General features: G+C 41.0%; 1 protein-coding gene across 7 annotated transcripts in view; it reads right to left on the bottom strand.

The window, feature by feature from the left end:
• The window catches only part of LOC149238529 (chaperone), a 227,242-nt gene that overhangs the window by 104,173 nt on the left and 96,670 nt on the right, over positions 1 to 26,399 (bottom strand). For 3 of the 7 annotated variants that reach the window (XM_089373073.1, XM_089373074.1, XM_089373071.1), the window contains exon 2: positions 17,006 to 17,051. The exons of the other annotated variants lie outside the window; for them this stretch is intronic. The gene's annotated coding sequence lies outside the window, so the exon portion shown is untranslated. The remainder of the gene's footprint in view (positions 1 to 17,005; positions 17,052 to 26,399) is intronic. 7 annotated transcript variants of the gene reach the window in all.

Here is a 26,399-nt window from a genome sequence, read left to right as displayed (position 1 = left end):
AAATTCATGACATCAAAGAAATGAGTTCTTCAAGCAGCTGGTTGTCCCATCATCTCCACCTGAGGAGCTACTCAAGGTCCCTATTTTGAGAGGGAGCCAGGAAAGTTTCTTACTTGGAAGAAAGTTCAAAATTCCTAAGCCAAGAGGGAGCTTCCTTGTGTAGGAATGAGTAAATTCCTTTAATGGAATAGATATGTCCTCCCTAATTGAGAGGAAGAGATAGACACATCATTATGGTCTTCACCTGGGAAGACAAAATGAGAGGATTGGGTAATCATTTGGCATTTGATACTCTTTGAGGATGAGATAGGGCATCCAATAGAAGAGTAGTCATGGAAGATCGATATTTTTTGAGGGCTGGGGAGTCCAAGATAGGAATAGTCCTCATTGGACATATCCTGAGTCCCCGGGTAGGGTATGTTATGAGAGAGAAAATGATGAGTGTCTAGAAATCATTGGCCTTGCCAGCATTGAGCTCAGATCTTGTGAAGAGATAGAGTTGTTAGTCAAGGCCTTGCTATGTAACAATGTTGGTTGATATGAAGCTAAAAAAATGGATTACCAATCCGATTCTTCTTATGAGAAATTCTTCAGATTGAGAATGATCAAGTACCATTATGAATACCTCCCTAGTTAAGAGGGAGTGTTGTAAGATATAACTAGGTTCGGTCTTCACAATGACATGTAATTGTGACTTTTGTAAATGATGAAAAGAAGAGAATAAGATTATTATTTTTAGCCTTGCTTCATGGGTTTCATGAGCAAGAGATTTTGTTTGTTAATGGCTCCCATTGAGAGCCTTAGGATTTATCATTGAGTCAAAGAGTCAATGTCATGTATGAAGAGATCTTCTTGAGCATGTGTTAAATGTATATGAGTCAATAAAGGTGTCTAGAAGCCCTCCAATGACAAGCACTAGTTCTACTCTTCATGTCGGCCTTAGGATGCATAAGGAACTCATGTCGGCTCACATTATAAGGAGAAACATCTATTCAAAAGTTTATGTCGGCTTAATATGATGGACAAACCATTATATATAGCAACCTCGGCCTATTCCACAAGACAGAGATTCTCGCATACCTCTCTGAGTTTTTCGGATGGGTAGAATAGAGAAGTAGTTGGACATCTATTGTAGTTCAGATAGGGTGATAGACAGAAGTTTGGACATCTCCATGACTTTGGGTGGACAGCTAGAGTGAACAGTTCAGATACTATTGCAGTCAAGGGAATATGGATCCCTGTGGAATTTGAGTATAAAAGCATAGTGATAAGTTCAGATCCCTGTGGTGACTATAGTGATACATACAGTTTGGTGTCATGATTTCGGAAAGGATATAGAAGCTACAGTTTCAAGAAGAAGTCATAGTTTGGTGCCATAACAAAGAGCAATGTTCAATGCTATGAAGGAACTGCATATCATAGTGATTCTGTGGGATCTCAGTATAAGTTTCGGTGCTATCTTAAAGAGGAAAAATATCAGTGCTATGTCAAGAGAAATGGCTCGGTGCCATCATAGAAGTAAGGTCCAGATAATATGACAGCAAAGAGATCTTGATATAGAGACAGTAAGAAAATCTCGATGGTGATGCGAATAAGATCGAAATCGAAGGAGTTAAGAAGAAGGTTGACTGTCCAAAGAACATGTGTCTTTGTCTTGGAGTGGCAAATAGGTCAAGGGTCTTGGTCTTGGTATTCATCAATTGAAATCTCTATAAGAAGAATTTGTGCGGGTTTTTCTCTCAAAGAGTGAGAGGTTTTGGCCCTGGCTCATAACCTAAATGCTATGTCTCTTGTCTATTTATGTTCATGCATTGGTTACTATTTGATGAAGAAGAAGACTAATAGTCTAACAAGAAGAAGATCCTAATCTAAAGAAGTAAAAAGCATTCACAAGTAGTCACTAATAGAAGAGAAATCACCTAATGCTAATGCCCTAGATTACTCAATAGGATCTAGGCTCGGGAGGCATGAAAAAGTGAAACCTTTATCTCAAAAAAATTCCTCCTTTGGATCTGAATTTTGCCAAAAAATCTTCAATAAATGGCCTTGCAAAATTGTCTAGAGACTAGATCTTACCCTCAAGGGCTTAGATCGAGCTCTTATTCCACTTGATCGCTTGATCCAACCTGAAAAATGAAAAATTACAACACCCAAACCCCAAATATATACAAAATAAATCTAAAAACCCCAACCCAAGTTAGAAAAATAATTTACAATTAAAATTACAAAATTATTTTACAAATTATACAAGGATTTTTAAATGAATTTTTAGAAAATATTTTTTACAATATTTTTTTCCTTTGAAGAATGACTAGAAATGCTTCAGAAAATTTATGCTCACTATAGCCTTAGCGAAGATTTAACCTACTATATAAAAACTAGAGATCCAAGCAAAATTATCCTTGCCCACATTCTGTGAACTTGGAGACCAAGGATTGAGAACATGCAAACACTATGTTTTATTTGTTGATTTTTGTAGCATCGGATGTGTTCTAGCCATGAAATTTTGTGGAGAGGTTAGAATACATGTATTCTCCAAACCCCAGAAATCGTTTCTGGAAATTCCACCTAGAGACAACTTAATTGAAATAATTAACTTTTTTAAATGATTCCCTAAGTCTAAACTTAGGAAATTTGGTTAATTAAAGGGTATTAATTAAGTCATGGTGAGAATCTTCTAGAAGAAGACATGGATTGACTTCTAGTTAATCTTAACCATCGATTATGTTTAAATCTTGGTCATTGGTGCTCCAACAGAAGATTATAAGAAGAAATCGATGGGTAGATGGAGAATACACCGAAGCATATACTCAATTGCTCAAGCAGATCGATTTTCTCAGTGGTTGAAATTCGGCAAGAGAAAATCAAATCAGAGAGTGAGTTGCAGGTGGGAGAGAGAGGGCATTAGCATATTCGAAGAGTGCAAGATGAATTTGGAGGAGGCAGCACAGAGGAGGGACGCAGGTCTGTGCAACAAAAGGGTTGACTTTGGACCCATGTAGTCACTATGCAGAGAGTGAGACAGAAGGGCCAGTGAAAGAGGCAGGAGGTCCTCTTCGGGGTCAAAAAATTGCTATGAAGTGTGAGAAAGTCACCAGTAAATTTCTCTCAAGGACTCTTCCTCTATTTTATCTTGTACAGACATTATTGCTAAAGATTAATAAAAGAAACCCTCATGTACTGCACCGGTTTTCCCACATTATGTTTTTCCGGGGACAATTGTCCAAAAATAACTGTGTCACTGTAGTTATATGTGCTAGTATTTTCCTTGTATTTATTTTCCATGGAATTTTATTTGTGAAGGCTGCAGTGTATGTATTTTGATATTTGTCGTAGAAAACTCCAAATAATTTGTTTAAGTAATTTAACAAATAGAAGAATTATTATCAGTTACCGCAGTAGGATTCGGAATCATTGAATTTTCACATGGTATCAAAGCACAGATTGTGAGCAGAAGACCTCAGTTGCAGAAAAGAAGAGAGAGTTTGAAATTACTACAGAGGCAACAATTCGAAAACCCTGAGGCAGCGCAATCCTTGGTCCAAAAGGTCGAAGTTTTGAGGAGAAGTAGATTTCTCTAAGTGAGTTAACAGAGAAATTCGATCTCCAGATCGAAGCCTTCAAGAGGCAGAAGGGAGCAGCGTTGTTTTCTTACAAAACAAATCTTCAGCTGGGATGCAAATATTTTGCAGTAGTTGCTAGCAGAATAGCATCAATAGGAGGAAATAACACAGAAAATTATGGATAATCAAGAAGCCTAAAAATTATCTTCCAGATTGGAAGAAGAGTTTGCATGTCTTTCAAGATCGGCTTTGGATGGTGTCTGGTATATTGATAGCGGAGCTTCATCTCACATGACTGGAGTAAGGGAATATTTCTCGAGCTATCAAGAGGAGCAAATGGACTTCCAGATCACTATGTGTTAAAATTGGCAACTAGAGCCAAACTCCACATGGGTCATCTTATTTATGACATCTGATATTTTTCTTGGATTCCTCTCTCCGTGAGGTGTAGGATTGATCTAAAGATCATCTAATTCTAACATGTACAAATGAAGTTATGAATTCATTTTGATGATGGTCAAATTGTCAAGGTCGGCCAGCAAACTTATGTAGGCTCAGAAGCCCAACAGTCACGTCTATTCATCCTCAACATTGCATATAAATAGAAGGTTACTTAGCCTCATTTGGACACACTCATCTTCACACTTCTCTCTCTCTCATCATTGATTAGGTACGGATTTCTGGGCCTCTCTCTCCACACGTCTGAAATTGCAAGAGAGCGAAATTTCAAGAGAGCGAAACTTCAAGAGGCCCAAATTTCAGGAGGCCCAAATTTTAGGAGACCAAATTTCTAGACAGTTTGAGCAACGTTGATTGCAGGTAGGGCTGACCGCAGGTGAGCTGTTTGACCAGAATTTGACTGTTTTGAGGGTTGTTTTATCTCGTTGTTTGGAGGCCGAAGTTGACTGAAGTTGATCGATTTGTTGAGGGTCAAATCTGCCCTGTTGACCAACGTTGACTTTTCTGGTTAGGGCTCTTTTGATGCTGTTATAAATTATCAGATTTGTAAATTGTACTATCTCTCTCTGCTGAACTATTGTAAACTAAAATAAGATTTGATTAAGGGTTTCCCCACATTGGGGTTTGTCCCTGGTTGGTGCCACATCTTGTGTCCTCTTGTCTTGGCTTGTCTTCTACTGTTTATGTTTATGTTCTATCTGCATTTTAATATCATGTTGATGTGATTGCTAATCTGAATATTGATACTGGGCTAAGAAGGAAATTGAAGTAAAATTGTTCTAAAGCATAGAACATACCATTGTTGCCTAAAATTAACATGGAATCAGAGCTGAGGTGAAGACAAAGCCCAAGTAGGAGTGAAAGAGCAATCACCAAAGGCAGTTGGACAAGGACAGAAGGGTCAATGGGTTCCTCATCCTGCTTCCTGACTAAAGACAAGCTCCATGATAAATCTGACTATCATGGATGGAAGATGTCTCTTGATTTGACCTTGGAAGATAAAGAAATGATGGACTATGTGTAGGGTAAAATCCCTAAACCTTCTTCAAATGCACCGGCTGCTCCAAAGACCAAGTATAATAGGGTTAAAGTCAAAGCAAAGAAGATTATCAGGGATTCCATTGACAAGGATCTAGTGGCCTACATCTCCGAATTGAAGACCTCCAAGGAGATCTACGACAGGTTGGTCTGCATGTTCAAGGTTAGTATTGCTAATCAAATTCTATTTCTCAAGAATAAGTTGAAGGATATTAAGAAGGGCAAGGACGAGGATATTCAAACCTATTTCTTGAGGATTACTGAGATCAAGAATGATCTCCTCTCAATTGGAGAAGTCATTCCTGACAGGGAACTTACTCTCACCACCTTGGAGGACTCCCACCTGAGTGGTATGTATTTAGAACCACCATCCTCAACAATGATCGAATTCCAGGGTTCAAAGAATTGATGTCGAGATGCATTCAAGAAGAAACAAGAATGGTGGAGCAAGAAATGAATTCTAATAGAAGCAACCCCACTGCATTCTCTGCTCATGCCAAAAGGAGAAATAATGCAGGGTCTAAAGGTCATTTCCATGGAAAGCCTGGATCTAGGGGAGGAAGGAAGGGCAGGTGCTTTGTTTGCAATAAGTTTGGCCACTATGCAAGGAAGTGTCCAAATAGAAGGGACACATCACATGATGATGATCACAAACATTCCAAGGGCAACTTCAACAACAACGATTAAAGGAATGGCAAGTCCAATGGCAAAGGAAAAAGGAATGCGGGACATCAAGGAAATGGTCGACCCTCCAAGAAATCAAGGAACTCCAGGTATGAAGAATCAAATGTTGTTAACAATAAGCAAAAAGAGTACTATCTTATATCGGCCCTCTCCACTACCTCTCCTCCGGACACTTTGGGAAAATGGCTGATTGATAGTGGTTCCTCAAGGCACTTCACCAGATACAAGGAAGCCCTCTCTAATCTGATAGAAAAGGAGACAAAATTGGAGATTCTCCTTGGAGACGATGCCACATATCCCATGAAGGGAGTAGGGAATGTTACCATTCAATTGAATCAAGGTAACACTATTCATTTGCAGGAAGTACTATATGTACCTGATCTCAAGAAGAACCTGGTGTCCATTTCAGCCATGGAGGACAAAGGATTCAAGATGGCATTCATCGATGGAAAGGTACGTGTTTGGAAAAGAAATTTTAAAGATGCTTTTACTCTTGGGTTCAAGGTTGACACTTTGTATCAAGTTGGAGGAAATCCATTAGGAGCCATATCTTGCGACACATCTCTAAAATCTGAACTATGGCACCGGAGGTTTGCCCATCTTCATTATAAGGCCCTACCCGATGTGAGACAAATGGTGACAGGTATGCTCGAGTTCAAAGTAGAGCATGAAGGTGTATGTCCAGGATGTGTCGAAGAAAAACTTACAAGGGGACCATTCCCCTCAAGTAATAGCAAGACCACAGATATATTGCAATTGATCCACTCCAACATATCTGGTATGATGCTCGTAAACTCTTTGGGAGGATACTTATATTATCTCACCTTTATGGATGATTATTCTCGCAAGACTTGGATCTACTTCTTGAAGAAGAAGGATGAATTTTTCACCTGGTTCCGACACTTCAAAGCGTTCATCGAAAACCAATCCGAGAAGAAAATCAAGATATTGAGGACTGTTAATGGGACCGAGTACGAATCCAATGAATTCCAATATTAATGCAGAGAAGTTGGCATTAAGAGGGAGACTACAACACCATATACTCTTGAGCATAATGGTGTGGCTGAAAGGAAGAATCGCTATATTGTAGAAGCAGTTCGTGCCATGCTTCATGATCAAGGACTTCTGAAGTTCCTATGGGCTGAAGCTGCAAATACCGCCGCATATGTTCAAAATCGATGCCCTCATCAAGCATTGGACTCCAAGACTCCCGAAGAAATGTTCACTGGTAAGAAACTTGATGTCTCTCATTTTAGAATTTTTGGAAGTCCCGTATATTTTCATGTGCTGAAAGAGAAATGAAGCAAATTGGGTGCATCTAGGAAGAAAGGAACCTTTGTCGGATATAGTGAAAATTATAAGGGATATAGAATTTATGTGGCTGGTCAAAAGGAAGTTGAGATAAGTCATGATGTCACCTTTGACAAAGATATGGCCCTCAGGAAGATCAACAACCTTCCTATCCTAAGGAAGGACAAAGAAGTTGACATCGGAAATCAAGGTGCAAAAGAAGACGAAACGATACCTGATGTTGATGATCCTATGGATCCTATTGATCCTCCTCCTCATGAGCCCTCCTCCAAAAGGAGAACCTCATGGCTTAGGGAGACTCTTGAAGATGCCAAGAGACACAATGCACCAAGGGGGACTTTCCGTGAAAGCAAGAAGCCAAACAGGTATCAAGGATATTTGACTGCCATGAGCACTATCATTCAAAATGAGCCTTCATCATTCGAAGAAGCTGTGAAGCATCAAGTATGGAAGGATTCTATGAATGAAGAATACGAGTCAATTATGAAGAATGATGTCTGGGATGTGGTCCCTAGACCCTGGGACAAATCGTTTGTCACCTCTAAGTGGCTCTACAAAATCAAGCATGGAGCTGATGGAAGTGCAGAAAAGTTCAAGGCTCACTTTGTTGGTCGAAGCTTCTCTCAAAAGGAAGGTGTAGATTACGATGAGATATTTGCACATGTTGCTCGATAAATCACCATCCGCTCGATCATAGCCCTTGCTGCCTCGCAAGGATGGAACCTACATCAGATGGATGTCAAGACAACTTTTTTGCATGGTTCAATCAAAAAGGAAGTCTATGTGGAACAACCCAAGGGGTTTGAGGTTCACGATCGGGAATCTCATGTATGCAGATTGAAGAAAGCTCTCTATGGATTGAAGCAAGCACCTCGAGCTTGGTATGAGATGATCGATAGCTATCTGATGAAGCTGGGATTCACTAGAAGTGAAGTCAATCCGAACCTTTACTTTAAGGTTGAAAATGATAAACCTCTCATTCTAGTACTTTATGTGGACGACCTCTTTCTGACAGGTGCAAACCCTCTCATTCACAAATGTAAGAGGGAGTTGGGTTCTGAATTTGAGATGACGGACCTAGGACCGATGCACTATTTCCTAGGGTTGGAGGTCTGGCAAAAGCCAAGTGAAACTTTCCTCTCTCAAGGAAAATATGTTGTGAAGATATTGGAAAGATTTCGGATGGTGGACTGCAAGCCTGTGACTACCCCAATGGAACTTAACTTTAAGAAGTTATGTGGTAGTGCTGCTGGACCTGGATTGGGAAATGCTTCTAAGTATCGTCAACTCATAGGAGCACTGATTTTCTTGGTGAACTCCCGTCCGAACATATGTTTTGTAGTTAACACATTGAGCCAATATATGGTTGAGCCTCATCATATATATTGGATTAGTGCCAAGAATCTTCTGAGATATCTTTGGGGCACAATCACTCATGGACTGATATACACTGTTAGAGATGTGAGGTTGCATGGTTATTCTAATGCTGATTGGGCTGGCAGTGTGTTGGATTGCAAGAACACTTCTGGATGTTTTTTTTCTTTGGGTTCTACTTTGATATCCTGGATGAGTAGGAAGCAAAAATCGGTTGCCTTGAGCACTACCGAGGCCGAATACATAACTGCTAGTATGACCTCCTATGAAGTTGTCTGGTTGAGAAAGCTCTTCAATGAGTTGTTTGGACATGTGTTGGATACCACCGTGATCCTCTGCGGCAACCAGAGTGGGATCTGATTATCAGAGAATCCCATGTTTCATGATCGCTCCAAGCATATAGATATCAAGTACCACTTTATCCGGGATATGGTACAACGAGGAGCAATAAGGCTCCATCACATTGGGAATAATGAGCAAGTCACCGATATTCTAGCAAAGCCCATGGGGAAGGTCAAGTTCTTGGCCTTTTGAGAACGAATTGGAGTCGTGGAGAGACCCTCTTATGAGGGTCCTGTATGAGATGGGCATTGGGCTCTGAGAGCTCTGGGGGGCTTGGGGTACTTCTTGGAGCAATGAAGAACCATAGGGTGAGTGGTTCAGCCTTCCCCTAGTGGTTTGGTGTGTACAAGATGAGTGGTTCAGCCTTCCCCTATGATACCCCTTGGCGACATGTAGGCATGATGAGTGGTTCATCCTTCTCCTACTAAGACATCCTACCCATGCAATCTGGGACTCATGGGAAGTACCTCTCATTTGGCCAATGAGTAGGGAAATGAGGATAGGGACCATAGTGCTACCGATGGACGCATCGTGTACTACCGTACTCCCTATGCTAGGATGACCGATATTGATCTGGGAAGAATTAGAATTGACTTTGGGTCAGTAAGAGTGGTATGAGACACTCTCTTTTGATTGGAACTGACTTCGGGTTAGTAAGAGTGATATGGCACACTCTCCTTTGATTGGGACTGACTTCGGGTCAGTAGAGAATGGTATGATACATTCTCGATCACTTCTTCTTCTTCATAGTTCAACAAAGTAGTGCATAGCAGTGCATTGACGACTGTGATAGTACAAATTGGCAGATGGATTAGCAGATGGAGTTCTCCCTAGTTGAGAGGGAGTGTTAAAATTGGCGACTAGTGCCAAACTCCACATAAGTCGTCTTATTTATGACATCTGATATTTTTCTTGGATTCCTCTCTCCAAGAGGTGTAGGATTGATCTAAAGATCATCTGATTCTGACATGTATAAATGAAGTTATGAATTTATTTTGATGATGGTCAAATTGTCAAGGTCAGCCAACAAACTTATGTAGGCGCAGAAGCCCAACAATCATGTCTATTCATCCTCAACGTTGTATATCAATAAAAGGTGACTTAGCCTCATCTGGACACACTCATCTTCACACTTCTCTCTCTCTCTCATCAATGATTGGGTACGGATTTCTGGGCCTCTCTCTCTCCACACGTCCAAAATTTCAGGAGGCCAAAATTTCAGGAGAGCGAAATTTCAAGAGGCCGAAATTTTAGGAGAGTGAAATTTCAGGAGAGAGAAATTTGAGGAGGCCGAAATTTTAGGAGAGCAAAATTTTAGGAGGTTGAAATTTCAGGAGACCAAATTTCTGGACAATTTGACCAACGTTGACTGCAGCTAGGGCTAGCTGCAGGTGGGCTGTTTGACAAAAAATTGACTGGGCTGAATTTGACTATTTTGAGGGTTGTTTTATCTTGTTGTTTGGAGGCCGAAGTTGACTGAAGTTGATGGATTTTTTGAGGGTCAAATCTGCCATGTTGACCAACGTTGACTTTTTTGGTTAGGGCTCTTTTGATGTTGTTATAAATTATTAGATTTGTAAATTGTACTATCTCTCTTTGCTGAAATATTGAAGACTAAAAGAAGATTTGATCAAGGGTTTCCCCACATTGGGATTTGTCCCTGGCTGGTGCCACATCTTGTGTCCTCTTGTTTTGGCTTGTCTTCTACTGTTTATGTTTATGTTCTATCTACATTTTACTATCATGTTGATGTGATTGCTAATCTGAATATTGATACTGGGCTAATAAAGAAATTGAAGTAAAATTACTCTAAAGCATAAAACATACTATTGTTACTAAAATTAACACTATGGGAAATAGAACGAAGTGTACTCCAGTAGGGAGAGGCACCATAGATTTTCAGACGGAAGCAGGAACCAGTACTAGAGCCACGAATGTACTGCATGTGCCAAGATTGGGCATGAACCTAATTTCAGTGTCCTAGTTGTAGGACAAGGGATACGATGTATACTTTGTGGGAAAGAAAGTATATGTCAAGCATCCCACCTGGAAAAAGGTGAGACAGATTGGAGTTTGAAGCAACAAGCTATATAGATTGCAGATCGATTCTCCAATGGCACTGATATGCAATAATAACAACAGTAGAAAGGAGTTGAATGAACTATGGCACAGGAGGATGGGACACTTGCACCATGGAGCACTCAGGATGCTCAAAGAGATTGTAACAGGAGTTCCAGCTCTTAGTACCGAGCATGATGATCAATGCCAAGGATGTGTACTTGGAAATTACGCAAAAGCAACGTTTCCCAAAAGTGATAGCAGAGCCAATGGCATGTTGGGATTGAATACTTCGTCACCTTCATTGATGACCATTCTAGAAAAACCTGGATCTACTTCTTAAAGACCATGGATGAGGTCTTTGATTGGTTTCGAGAGTTCAAGGCTCTCGTAGAAAATATGACAGGGGAAAAGATCAAGGTACTACGTTCAGATAATGGTCGAGAATACACGGATAAAAACTTCACATAGTTTTGCGCCAAGGTATCAAAAGAGAGTGGATTGCTCCCTACAATCTGCAGCAAAATGGAGTAGTGGAGCGGAAGAACAGGACCATAATTGGGGCAACAAAGGCCATGTTGTATGATCAGGATTTGCCTAGATTCCTATGGGCAGAAGCATGCAACACAACAGTGTACATTCAGAACAGGACACCTCACAGGGCTTTGGGGAAGAAAACACCAGAGGGAGTCTTCTCCAGGAAGAAACCCAAGGTAAGTCATTTGAGGATATTTGGGAGTGTGGCCTATTGTCACATTCCAGATGAGAAGCGTAGTAAGTTGGATCAGACTACAGAAAAGGGGTATCTCGTAGGATATAGCGAGACCTCAAAGGCATACAGAATCTACGTTCTTGGCAGCAGGAAGATTGTAGTAAGGCGAGATGTAAAGTTCATGGAAGACAGAGCTTTCAAAAGATCTCGAGAGATGCCTACAGGAGATCAGTAATCAGATGTTCCTTTAGTCCAGCAGCAGCAGGGACCACAGGTAGAACAAGCAAGGGGACAGTGACAAGATTCGATTACAGTGGCTAGCACCAACATCTCTTCAGGAGCAGGAGATCCAAGAAGTTCTCAACGGACAGTGCTGCAAGTACAGGTAGAGGATCAGATTGAACCTCCCACCACCAGTGGTAGGACCAGTAGGCAAGTGCGTCATACCTTGAAGGACGCAGAAGAGTTTGTTAGAGATCCTAGAGCAGACAAGAGGCAGCGTAGGCAACCTAACAGATACTAGGCCTTGGTGGCTTAGGTTGCAGAACCCTCCAGTTTTCAGGAAGCCGCACAACATCAGGTGTGGGTGGATGCCATGGTAGAAGAGTACAGTTCTATCATGACAAATGATGTGTGGGAGGTGGTGCCTAAACCAGAGGATATATCAGTTGTGGGTTCCAGGTGGATCTACAAGATCAAATACGTTGCAGATGGCAGTGTAGAGAAATATAAGGCTAGATTCGTGGCAAAGGGGTATGCACAAAAAGAAGGAATAGACTATGAGGAGACCTTCGCCCCAGTTGCCAGATATACCTCTATATGATCCGTCATATCCTTAGCAATGCAAATGGGATGGGAAATTCACTAGATGGACGTCAAGATAACATTCTTGAACGGGGTGATAGAAGAATACGTGTACATCGAGTAGCCTAGAGGCTTCGAGACTCATGAGAATAGCACTCATGTATGCAGATTGAAGAAGCCCTATATGGGCTCAAGCAGGCACCCAATGCGTGGTACGGTCAGATTGACAGTTAGTTGCAGCAATTGGGATTCATCAAGAGTGATGCAGATCCCAACCAGTGAAGCATGACCTGTATTAGACCCGCGAGTACCCGTGGGTCTTGGCAGGTTCTATATCGAGTCGGGTCACTCACATAGAACCCGTGTTTAAGACCCGGACTTAGCAAGTATCTTATATAACCCGTCTACCCATATAAGACCCACAGGTATTCTATAGGACCTGTATAGAACCTGTCAAGCCTCAAAAGGCACAAAATGTTCAGTTTTTTTATTTTTATTTATTTTTTTCTTTTTTCTTTTTTGGAAATGAGGTGATCTATCTGTTGCACTCCAATTAGACTTATACCATCTAGCTCTTTCAAATCTTTACTTCCTTGAGGTACACATCCAACCACTACCAATGGCTTCTTTGCAGCTCTACCCTTGTGAATCAAGGTCTCCATGGCTGATTGACTGGGTGACTTTACTGTGCATTTGTTCTAAAAGCATATAGTTATTCACCTTGTATGTGCCATCCATGTCCATAGTCCTTGAAACCCTCCTGAATTCTGACCAAAGATCTTCAATTTCTTTTCGTTATAATTCTTTTAAGATTTGTATAGTAATGCACTTGTATCTACCAGCCAATGGGCTTTATTTCTCTGCACCACCACCTTCTTGGAAAGGAAATTACCTCTTTAGAAGAAAGTTACATGCTTGCTAAATGTTAGTTATGCTCCAAAATAAAGTGAGGGATCAAGAATGATCCTTTGACTCAAAATAGTTTCAGAGGTGGGTGTACATGCTTTTCTATTATGGTGCAATTTTGGCCATACCCATCACTCAATTGAATGACCTTTAAGCTTGCATTCTTGGGGTCACACGTCATATTTGCTAGCACGCTTTTACACAAGTTTGATTTAGATTTAGAGTAGAGTTTTCTTTTATTTTGTTCTTTGCTGGTAGATGCATTATGCATTCCTGCATTCCTTTTATAGTTGTTGATGCATGTTAACTTATTTTGGTCATTTGTGGATGTTAATCAAATTTCAATTTCTGTACAGCTTGCATACATTTTTCTCAAAGTCCCTCCTGAGTTTTGTAGAAAAGTGTCAATCTAACCTTCCTCCTTTGAACTAGGTTTAATGTCCCCTATCTAGTATCAACATCTTCTCTCTAAACTTCATCACTGCTTTATCTTTCTCCTGCTTGGTGAAGTTTGACAGTTTATGAACTTTTTTCATTTCCTGTTGTGGTGGTTTTGGTGGTAGCCCCTCATCTTATTTTTGCTTCTGCAGGGCCCCTTGTATGTGCTTATTTTGAAGAATGTAATCTCTAGTCCCTTCGACCTAGTTTCATCTTTAGTGGTGAAGAATGTAATCTCTAGTCCCTTCGACCTAGTTTCATCACTGTGAATGTAATCTCTAGTCCCTTTTGTGCTTAAAATTTACCATATTTTAACGTTTTTTGTATTTTGACGAGTCTTATACAAGTCTTATAAGGGTCATTCCCGAGTCTTATACGATTCAATGCCATGACGAGTCTTATACGAGTACGAGTCGTGCAACATTGATGTTAGTATTAATATGAATAATTATTAATATATACTTGATATATGTAATATACTTATTAATGTATATTTAATGTTTATTACCAAGAGATATGAATTGTAACTAGAAACCTAGGAAATGTAAAATCTATTAATGATATCTATATTAATATTAAAATTAATAGTAATACCTAAATTGTGCATAATACCTAAAAATTAATGTGATGATTAAAAAAGGGGGGATTAATTCATAGAAAAGGTTCATTTTAAAAATAAAAAAGGAAGGGGGGGAGGAAGAGGATGGATCAAGAAAAGGATAAACCCAAAAAAAAGGAGGAGAAGGGAGAGAAACAGAGGATAAAAGAGGGGGAAGGACTAGCTGGGGAAACCCTTGAGGTGAGAGTGGGAATCCAATTTTCACTAATATTCCACCCATCATCCTTGTTGAAGTTATTTGGGTGCTTCTAATTTCAATGGCTTCCTTGATTTTTTTGTGGTGATATTGGTCAATTGTGGCTAAGATACTCGAGTTTTCAATACAAATGTGATGTTTTGTTTTTTCAGAGTGTTCAAACAAAGCTGAGGAGCAGGAGTGATTGTGTTTTATGTTAGCAGAGTGTTCTTGTATTCTAATTTTTATGGAGCAGCCAATTTCTCCTATATAGGATTTATCGGATGAGCAAGGGCTCAGGTATACACCTTTCTGATTGGTGGGATCAATGGAATTTTTGATAGATTTGAGGTGGCTACGAATGGCATTAATAGGTTTAAAGGTAGTGGTGATGTTTTTCTTCTTGAGGATATGGGAGATTTTGTCATTAGTTCCTTAAATGTAGGGTAGACAAACCTTGGAGACCACATTTCTCATATCATATTTTGATCTAGGCCCTTAACTGGCATTATTGAATGCTCTAATTCCTTGGTGCCTAGTGTAGCCATTTTTATTGAAAACTTCAAGGATATGGGCCTTCTCAATGTCCAAATGGTCAAAATTCCTAATTTGGATTTTAACATAAAATGTGTTGTCAATTGTAAACAAAGTTTGCCGTCAAGGGTCAAGGTTCCATTGCTTCATGGTTCCACCCAAGCTTTGTGGTTTTTCAACAAAAAATCCAGATCAAGGGAAATCCGGACTGAAACTACTAGAATCTTTGGACTGAATCTGTTAGGGAGGATCGAAGTTAAGTCGGATTTGAGAAAAAGTATATGGTTGTAAAGATATCTGGGTGTAATCATAAGTCCAACGGTGGGCCATCAACCGAATATCTGAATTGTGCAAGTATCCGGCTTGAACCTAATTGCGAGTTAAACAAGGAGGCAGATATCTGGATACTCGGATCAAGGCACTAGAAAAAAGGTATCCAGTTGAAAGTATCCAGTGTGGACCCACCACATGTTGTAAAAATATCTGGATCGAAATAGAGATATCTGGTTCGCTCACAAAGGAAAGGGATATCCAGATTAGAAAGAGGTATCCATATTAAAGTAGATATTCGTATTTCCAAAAGTATCCAGATCTCCGGATTGCGCGAGAAGTTGGTCTTAGCACCTTTTGGGTAAGTGCTCAATCACAGCACTGGACTATGTATTAAAGTGTGTTTAGCTTGAGAATGAAGAGGAATTTTAGGGATTGTGTACAATTCGCAATGCTAGTTTGTGTGATTGTTTTGGGATTTATGGAAAGCGCTAATCGCACAGAACGAAACTGGAATGCCAATCCATGGTCTTGATTGATATGAGTCCATTTGGCCACCATGAATCTCAGGAATATGGTTGCATTGGCATCAAAAGTGCTATAGACCCAGAGGAAAAGAGAAAGGGGACTAAAAGAACCAGCCATGACCATCCACATGACAGGATCTAGGATACCAACTAGCCAACACTTATATATAAATCATCCCATTATGACCAATACAGTACAAATATATCATCATATTATAGACACACTTTGGGCTTATAATGGTGTTGACACCCAGTGAAAAAATGTAGGGTACACTACAGAGCATCTGAGATGTAAGAGGACCTTTAAAGTAAAATTAATTGCTTTAATTTATCAAGTTGCTCCTATTATCAATAACTTGGAAATGAAATTTCCAAGATCTTTTTTATTCTAATGGGTTAGCAAGTCATGGAGAATGATGTTATTACATGTCATGATATGTGGATTTAATGTCTACAAATAACCCACCTTATTTACAGATACAACAAAATTAAAATGCCATTTGGTTAGATGTCCAACTGCACTGTTTTTTCACACTTCCTGTACAGCTCACATCCAACCATGAGGTCTACATCACAACAACAAAAATTAATAATCTGTGTAACCATCAAAGGAGTCTCCAACACTTCTCACCAACATTGAACCACAAGCATCTTCTCACCCAACTAGATCCCACACATATTCTCCCCAATATGCACACCATCTCTTGCATTGGTGGAAAGGCCACTGTAAGCTAAGATTTATAGTTTGGCTACCACTGCAAAACTGACCTAAGCAAAACCTTTGAGCACCCAAAAAAAGTTCCTTATTTTGATGCAGACCATAGTCACCTTTCCAAATATGTATAGCTGATTCCTCTCACTATTCATTCATCATTGTTCTTCTTCAAGGACTGCTATTTCCTTAGACCCAAAATCACTCATCGTGATCAAAAAGCAATACGATTATATCAGGCTAGTTTACTTTAAAGCCGGTCCAGATATTTTGCACAATCAAAATTTGCATGCACAATAGTTCCCTATTCATTCATGGATTGCAGTAATTTAGATCAACCAAACTATTGTGAGAATAATATTATTTCAGGAGCATAAATGCTATCAACCAAAAAATTTCACTTTCCCCCCATACTAAATTAAAAGGCTGTAACACATTTCAAACAGTAAATAATTTCACATGAGATATTCGAATCTTACTTAACACAGCTGCAAACTCTTCCTCTATAAACACATTCAACTCAAGCTGCAAACAACAGCAGAAAATTAAATTGTATTGTCTACACTTCACTTTCTAACCTATGAAGATTAATGTTGTGGAATCTCATAACCACAGACCCCTCTCATGAGATATTCAAGCCCATACATACTCTGGTACCATGTTAAAAAACAGATTTAAGAAAAATTGCAGCTACAGAGAGAAGGAAACATACAAAATGAACTTGCAGCACTGCTTTATTACATACAATAAACATCTCTATAAACAAATATGGTAACCTCAAGGGTTAGCTCAATCGGTTGGTGCCATTGTTGTCAGGACATCGTCAGCAATCTAACACACTATCCAAGACACCAGTTCAATTCCTACAAGGTTAGGCACACTGAGTTTATGCTGCTTGCTTGACACTGGGTACCATCCTTGGATCATGGGAGAGTACCCAAGAGTTTCGCAGGGAGTAATTCTGAAGATATATATATAGATGTGTGTGCGTGTGTGTGTGTGAAATAACTGAATCATTCAACTTCCCATGGCATACAAAATGCCACTTATTTATAACAAATAAATCTATAAGCCAGCTGGTTAGATGTTTAGCTGTATTATTTTTTATACCACCCTTGTTGACCATCCCTTTCTGCAACCTAATGTTGCAGACTACCATTTTTTTCTCCACAGCATATCCTTGCACACTGACCCCGATCCATAAACTAGCCTTGCAGTGTCAACAAAATTTATCTTATTGCAACTTCATTTCCTCCAATCCATGACTTATCCATGCAGAGTCCACATTTACCTGCAGTAGCTAGGCAGTTTACTGTCTACGTGTTATATTCGGTCCTTTTACATAACGAGTATCACTCGTTGGTGCATGAATGATGCAGAACCATTTTAAAAGGGAATGGACGCTAATTGATCATAGAAGATCCAATGATTACAACAGTATGCCATATCGTCCAACAGCTGTGATAATTCTCAAAAGTTTAATAATAAGACATGAGGTATTGTTGTATTGATAACTTTTTTGGATAAGATGATGTCAATAAGATGATGTCCATGATTAGATAAAGGTACCAAGAAATAAAGTTGACAGAAATCATAAGTTAAAGATGATCAAATGGGACTTGTTTCACTGATTCAAAATATAATAGGGGGGCATGCTAAAACAAATTGGCTGGAGTTCGTTGAAATAATGATTTGTACATTTCTACTGACAATACATTGAGCAAAAAGAAAGTGGCAGATCACACAAAATACTGACAAATTTCTGTCTATCTGATTAGATTCGGTGTGTCCATGGTGTGGTCAACATATGAGATTAATTTTTGGAAACATTTATTAATGAATTGAGAGCATTGATATTGGTGTACCATGACTTGCAATTATTATGGACATCACATAGATAACAATCACAAGCCAGAAAGGGCCTACAAGGTATGACTCTGTCAAGAGTCAAGACCAATATTACATAAATGAATGGATCCCATTATTAATTTTAACGGGCATGCCAACCTAAAAGAGGCCAAGAAGGCATGACACCAAAATCATCGATGATGTTAGTAGTAGAGTGAGAGAGGATGCTATCACATCAAACAAAGGACTTGCACCCCAAAACCAATGTCTGGATTGGCAAAGTTTTTGGTATGAGTACTACCTTATAAACCACCCCTGCCTCACAATCATCTGAATGTGAGATTAGTTACCATCCCCACATACAATTTTTAGAAAAATTTTAATGTGGAATGGAATCTCTACATAGATAAGATAATAAGATAATTATATTTATGTCCAACTAATGACCACAAAGTAGGTCAAAGGGACTGTTGAGTACAATGATGTCCATAAAATGCGGGAGAACCAAACGGTCTCCTATAAAAAATACAATGCATGAATATAAAAAGTACAATGCAGGAACATAAAAGATACAATGTATGGAATGCCCTGACAAAGAAGATCCAGGGGCTAATGGGTCTAAGGATCAAACCCATCTCTCCTAACATCCAAGGCTGACTGAAGAGCACTGAAAAAAATTCCACAAAGTTTGTTGGCTTGATGAAGGGTCAGTGGGAGGTGCGGACTGTCCACTAACTCGTTGTCTAGGGGAGTTTGTGCACTGTTGAGGTTTGGAGGACCTAGTCCGTCTCCCAGGGACGAATCTGAGACGGTTTAGCTAATGCAACTCTCGTGTGGCGGGGTGAGGTCCCACGAATCCTCACTGGTCTAGAGTCTGGATATGAAACAGTATCAATCGTTCTCTTTGTGCCCCTGTCTGAAGGTAGTACCCTGAAAAATGTCGCGATCCTCTGTGTGGGGTCTGGTCTGATGGGAGGCTGAAGAATATGCGCTCGGAACCTGAGAGCCTCCTACATATATAGGGCCAAACATCTTTGATCGGGATACTTGAAAAGGTCTGCGAGTGTCTAAGATTCTTTGAACAAGCAAGGGAACCTTCCTCTGATCTCGTAGTAGATAGGGCATCCAAAAATGAAGTGCACCTTAGTATCTACTTCCTATAAATGACATACCTGGCAGATTCGTTTTGGTCTATCAATCTAGTGGTCCGTCTCTACTCGAAGTCTATGAGAACCTACTCTGAATTGGCCTAGAGGAATGCGAAGAGCATGCATCCAGTGGTGAAACGTATACTGGGGTCGAATAATGAGCCCATCTCTCAACTCCAAGAAGTGCTCAGCGTAGAAGGCCATCTTTGGGTGTAACCCTCCCGGAGGATTGACCCAGGTGACCTGGACGAACTGCCTGTAGATGTCCTCCTTGATGATCTTGTTCAACTCTCGTCTAGTAGGTAGAAGGTGACCATGAGCATCCAAGGAATATCGAAAAGGAGGGAGATGATCCAACTAAATGCCCACTAACTCTAAGAGATCTGAAACTCCTGTAAACCAACATCTAGCCTGGCCCGAGGGAGTAGAACAAGCAATAGTCTTAGAAGAGCAATATGCCAAGTAAGGGTAATGGTCCCTACTCTTTATCGAGTCTGCAAATCCCCAAACACGATGCAAGAATGAGACCAAACTAAAGACGGTCTCAAGCCGAAAGCGCTGATCTCCAAACTCTGAAAGGATGATGTGCTGAGGTATTGTCTGTTTGCATCTAATGATGCGGTGGAGAAGAAGAGTCTGGTCTCTCTCAACTAAAGCCTAATTCGACTCAAGTAAAGACGGTCCCCAAATCTCTGAGCCATATAGAACAGTGGGACGGATCAAGGTGTCCATGAGGCTCATCTTGGATGAGATGTCCTGGAAGTGATGTCAAAAGCACTGTCTCTCGAGAAGGGCTAAGGATCCATATCCTTTGTTTATATAAGGCTGAAGCGCTAGTGGCAAACTGAAGCGGTGACCTGAGAATTGCACCCCCAACTACGTATATGTGCTGGTGATCTCAACCTCCTCCCCTCTGAATAGGAAGTGAAGGTCTGAAGTTTTCTTCACCCCATTGAAGATCATAACCTTGGTTTTACCCAGGTTGACCGTCAACTGTCGAAGATCGCAAAACAAAGCTAAGGCATCCAACTGCCTCTATAATCCTTTTGGAGATGAGGAGAGGAGAACCACATCATCAGCAAAGAGTAGAATAGATATCATGACCTGGTCAAGAAGGCATCCATCAGTGTCCTAGGAATGCTCATGTAGAAAAGCCTCCAACTCATCAATATAGATCCCAAACAGGGTAGGGGACAATGGACAACCCTGTTTAACCCCAATAGTGCTTTGAATGAAATCAGACATCCCATGAACCATGCGAAGACGACCAAGGACAGACTCATATAGGCACGTAATAGTTGTCAATAGGGTCGCCGAGATGCCAATATCTCTGAGTCTCTGGAGTAAGGCTTCCCTCGGAACAGAGTCAAAAGCTTTCCAAAAATCTACGAAACAACAATAGACTTTCGAAGAGTGATGTCGTGCCTCCTCAATCACAGTGCGGAGGGTGAAGATGTGGTCAATGGTCTGATGAGTTGGTCGAAAACCTATCTGTCCCCTAGCTCTGAGTTGTCTCTGCTCAAGGTCACTGGAGAGCTTCCTATGTAGAACAATAGCATACAACTTTGAGAATGTGTGGCCCACCATGATCATTCTGTAGTTATTGGGATTTGAGCTGGAGCCTGATTTGTGGATCAGATGGATGATGTGGTGTGACCATGCCAGTGGAAAACCTTCACGAACTACATGGTTGAAGAGATCAGCCAAGTAACTAACCAAAGCACGAAAACCATGTTTAAAGAACTCTTCTTGGTAGCCTTCCTCATCGGCTGCTTTGTTGTTTTTCATCACCCAAATGGCCTCTCTAATATCTTTGTCTGAGAATAGGTAACATGAAGGGGGTGGGAGGTAACATGAACTTGGCCCTACCCTGGAATATCATAAAGGTTGGAAGTGTGAGAGAACATGGATGTAGGGTCGAGGTCAAATGGAAGAGGGGAGTGTCGGGAATGGATGGTATGCCAAAATTGTTTAGGGGAGTGGGCAAGGAAAGCAGAAAGTTCCCGTCTTCTACGAGAGACAAAGAGTCGTTTCTTGCGATGAAGGAGACGATGGTAAGAAGCTTTGAGGTCAAGGTAGAAGGGTTGAGAGTGGATGAAAGCATATCAAAGTTCTTGATGTAGAGTCTTGCATTTGTCATCGTACCATTTGTTCATGGGGCAATATCCAACTTTTCGGGAGGTGGAAGTGGAACGAGTGGAGTGAGGGAAGGATCTGAGTGTTGCTTCCCAAATGGTAGATGAAAGATGGGTGTATTTAGTGGAAGTAGAATCAAGCAAGGATAACTGGGTCTCTGCTGGAAGCATCTTGCATAGGGTAGAGGAGGAGATGTCAGGGTCGCCTTCATCAAATCAAAAGGTAGTTCGGGGTGGGCCCCTAGGGGACGGATGGGGTGGAAGGGGAGGGTCAAACCGGAGAGAGAAGGAAAGAAGTGCATGATCAACAAGGGGGATGGGGGAGACCGAGAGATGGCGAATAAAAGGGAGCAAGTTTTGGCTAGCGAGGACATAATCAACTACACTTGCACCCCCGCCATATGGCCGACACGTGAAAAAGCGAGAGTCTGGGAAACAGGGAAGACCATTTAGAATTAATAACTCCTGTGATTCCCCCAACTGCAATAGATGCTTACCATAAATTGTTGTGGGCCCCAAAGCATCATTTGACATCCGGTGAAGCCCAACTGAATCTAGATCTATCCCCTAGGTACAAAACACATCCTCTGATCGATCATGGAGAGGGATCTGGAGATCTCTAGTACGAGCATTGAAGTCATCTAGGAGGATGACTTCCCCAACAGCAAGAGTATTGGGTGATGTCATTGTACAAGTCTATAAAGGGGTCCCCATTTGAGCCATTATTAATGGCAAATGATGAAGAGGTTGGGGGAAAGTAACAAAGTGCAATGTAGATGTCCCTTCGACAAGACTTTGACGCTAATCTGAATCCACATAAACCTGGCAAACTCGTCTTCGACTACCATAGATACCCTGTTCCAAAGTAAGTCACTAGCCAAACAAGCAACTCCACCTGATCCTCTAACCCCTCCCGAGCTCCTCGTCTCTTGCTTGCAAACTGACAACCAATGGTAACCTGTGATATCTGAGAGAGGTCGAACATGGCTTACATGAGTCTCGGTCATGAAGAGGATGTCCGCTGATTCAAGAGCGTCATACAAAAGTCTCGGCGATGACCAGAAAGATCCATTGCCATTCTAATAGCGAATAGAGATGCCTGTACCCTGTCGTCTCCCCAAGTGAGCCTGTCATTTGGAACCTCCAGTTCAGGATTCCCACCCAAGTGGGAAGGAATCGTGAATGACTGCTCGAAGATTCCTGATAACTACCCATTTCCCTGCCAGTCGTGCTACCATAACCTGTTCTCTGGATTGTTTAAGTTCTGCAACTTGTGCTCGAATGAGGTCCTCATCCAAGAAAATCTTGCTCGGGAGAGAAAACAACTTCTGCTTAGCCTTGAGGGTGCGGAGTCGATCAAATGCAGTCGAAACCTAAGGAAGAGAGTGGATTCGTAGCCCAACCAGGCTTTGTCCAGATCTATATCAGGGAGGCTGAGGGTATCCTGAAGGAACCTAGCCCCCACTTCCACAGGATCCAGAGAGGAGTGAGCTAAGGGGAGACCTCTCACTTTGAGATTCAATTATCTCGCTTGTCTGGTGCGTTCTTCCACAAGTTTTGCTTGCACCACCTCCTCAACTGTTGTAAGAGGGGTAGTAGTTTTATCCTTTGCCCGAACCACCTGTGCCCAAGAAGTCATGTGTGTCTCAGTTTCTTGTTTGAAGTTGACATGTTGGGATGAGATTTCTTCCTGCTTGCTTTTAAGGTCAAGAATTTTTGCATGCAACATATCATTTGGATGATGGAGATTTTCCTACTCTTTGCTTTCATGTAATATCTTCTTAAGGGATAAATTATCCCCTTCCACCTCTGAAACTCTGGTAGAGAGGGTGTTTATTTCAGAACGGAGCTTGTTGTTTTCAGTTTCCAGAAATTCCATTTTCTGCAAAATTTGTTTTACTTGGGCTGTCCAAAATGAAAAATTTGACTCCATGGTTTTTTCATGGACCCTAGTTTCAAGTTGTACCCCTTGACCTTCAACCACTGTTACTACGGGTTCAAGCGAAGCTGGAGGCTCTGACAAGATTTCAAGGAATTTGGTTAACGTCCATGTGTAGGACCATCAGAGGTCCTGTAAATTTCTTTCTTTGAGAATGAAGCCTAGCCCGCCCGTTTTTCTTGGTGATGGACAAAGATGAGATAGGTAGAGAAGTGATCTTTACCATCCTTGCATAGATCTTAGCCTTTTGTTTATCTTTTCAGATTGCCAAAGGTATGGATATGCCATTATAGTAGTAAGTCTTGTAATTATCACACATAGATAACAATAGCAAGCCAAAGTAGTTCCACATAGAGACTTGTGAAATCACAAAGATAATGACCACAAGGCAAAGAAGGCCCACAAGCATAGCATGGAAACCACAGTGATTACACAAAACACTACCGTACATGAGTGAGGGAGGATGTTATCACATCAACATGGGAATTTGTATTGAGGAAGGACGTTATCACATCAACATGGAAATTGCACCCAAAAGCCACCTTCTAGATTGGCAAGGTTTTAGGTATTTGATGAGGATAACCTTTCCTTTAAACCACCTCAGTTTCACAATAGCCAATGTATTTGTGCTTAGTCTCATAAATGTTATACAAGTGGGATTATTGTAGCATACCCTCCCACCCCCTTGGGTTATTCTCAAGCTGTGGGAGGTGTTACCTTAAACTAACCCGACGTCCATGGTCTCATTATGGAAACGGGGTTACAAAATTCCTTCTCACACAAAGTGTGTTGAACTCACTTTGGATAACATCATCGCATCTAGCTCCTCAAGAATTTTTTGGCGATATAAATTTTATCTCAATCCAATTCTCAGATTATGCCCATTTGAAAATCGGGCCCTTTCAGCGCTGCCACGTCGACATGCCCCCCCCCCACGTGGCACTGCTCAGTGGAATACATGGCTCTGCCAAATCGCTCATATTCCAACTTGGCTCCACCATGTCAGCGCACCCAACACAATCCTTGGGAAATACCCTCTTTTTAACCTCCATGGCACGACGACAATTTTTCAAGTTAATTACCAAAAAAGCTTCCCATTCCGCGACTTCTGTTAACTCTACGGCCCATAATAATTAACACTGCAAATCATCGTCGGTGGCCCGCGATCTGTGGTGGCATGGCCCTGACCATGTCAATTCCATGTTGGTGCCACACATCACATCTGAACCACGTGCCATCACATGCCGCCTACCACATTCCACGCCACATCATCGACCTATCCATGTCACCTATATCCATTGCTCCTTGTTGGCGCCATACCGACATCATGGTGACATCACTTCACCACGTGGCATCCTCTGATGGTGCCACGTGTCATCCATAACTAGCCCCCTTTTCCATTTGAAAAGGCCACTTTTCCTGCCACATGTCATGCTGACTATGTGCCATGTCAAAAGTCTTTCCATGTCATATGTACACACCATGCAAAGTTCCATGTGGCATCCACATAGCCATACGCATCCTACATGGCATTTGCCACCTCACCCATGACACAGGCCCACCGATCTTGGTCCTCTGTGCAAATCAATGTTTTCTCATTTATAGACAAGGAAGGTATTATGTCTTGCCCTCTGTCAATAACACCAATGCACCCATACTCGGAGAAATCATTCCACCCTCTACGACGTGACAAAAACCTTGACGGCAAGTGACATACATATTCCCATCCAGTGCCTTCTGTCGATCAAGCCCAATTCCACAAATGTTTCTTGGCAATCCGGTGCGGTGTGACGTGAATGATCCATGTCAAGTAGCAGGGATTTTTTTGTCCTATGCTCCCGTCAAACTCCACACCTTCTATCATCTCCATGCCAACTCCAAAGAAGGTACCCTTAGTACATGGCGCGACACAGTGTTAATGCTAATCACCCTAGTTAGGTGATTAATCTTAAGATTAGCGGTAATCATAGTGATTAAGTCAATGCCTCCACCCTCTTAAGTTTCTAATTTCCTTTACAAAATTAGCAAGGTTCATTCAACCCAATCACAAGTTTGAGCTTGCAACACAGATCTTTGTAGAATGAAATCTTCATTCACCCAACACTCTAAACACCATCCATAACCATGAGATGCACAATAAGGCTATCATAATGCCTATCATTGGGCATAGAGCGAGCCAATCTATGGTTACGCCACTTTGTAGCTTCTAGCACAGTGCTACCATATTAACCACATAATGCCTCTTGGGCAGACCCCATTAGATCTACTAGTAAGGAAAATATTACAACACAAGACATCTTGCAATCTTAATCATTTCAACATTCATGACCATTCCAAACCAGAAATCTGCACATTGTGACAATTAACAATGCATAGAAAGCATTCATTTAATACATGCAAACAACTTTGTATGTAATACAATATCAATATGTACAGGGGCTTCCCATTCCTCATAACCATGAGAATAATCAGGCAACCATCTTACTGCAATTACATGGGAATACATATTCCTTCATTAAAAATATTGATACATTAATTGTTATAACACATAACATCATCATTCTTTGTTCATAGTGAAACATATGTACTAGTAGATATACTTATCTGTGTATATTAATTTAGCTAACAACTGAAGGAGGGACTTCCACTCTCCACCCAACCAAAGGCCAACTACACTGTAACCTTTCTTGTAGTTGACCACCCTCGAGCCGAATCCCGGGTCTGAGGGAAATGCTCACACGAGGAAAGGGTTCACACCAATGGGTTGAACACAATTTCAGGAGATAGAGTCCATTGTTCCAGT

The sequence above is a fragment of the Pinus tabuliformis genome, chromosome 8 (genome assembly GCF_031772625.1).
Source record: "Pinus tabuliformis cultivar Carrire ecotype Pingquan chromosome 8, CPIR1, whole genome shotgun sequence".
Taxonomy (NCBI): Eukaryota; Viridiplantae; Streptophyta; class Pinopsida; order Pinales; family Pinaceae; genus Pinus; species Pinus tabuliformis.
This window is presented reverse-complemented; position numbering and strand designations above follow the sequence as displayed.